This window comes from Arachis ipaensis, chromosome B09 (assembly GCF_000816755.2).
Source record: "Arachis ipaensis cultivar K30076 chromosome B09, Araip1.1, whole genome shotgun sequence".
Classification (NCBI taxonomy): domain Eukaryota; kingdom Viridiplantae; phylum Streptophyta; class Magnoliopsida; order Fabales; family Fabaceae; genus Arachis; species Arachis ipaensis.
The window spans coordinates 1,664,875-1,665,193 of NC_029793.2; positions in this window are offsets into that span (position 1 = coordinate 1,664,875).

The following is a 319-nucleotide window of genomic DNA, read 5'->3' on the forward strand; positions in this document are numbered from 1 at the left end:
TGTTTAATGTTTAATATTATTTTAGAATAACTGAATATTCTTAAAATTCTTAAAATGTTAATAAAAATATGTATTTTAAATTTTTTATTATTTTTTATTTTTTATTTACATAGGACCGGATTAACCGATTTAACCAGTGATCCATTGGTTGAACTAATAACCCAGTAACCCAATAACTTGGGCACCGGATTCGATGGTCCCAGAACGTTTGGACCATTAAATGGTCCCACAACAAAACATGTTGTTTAAGTTTTTTAATAACTGTTAAATAGTCCTTTTCTAATTTTAATTACAAATTAATTTCATATATTTTAGCTAA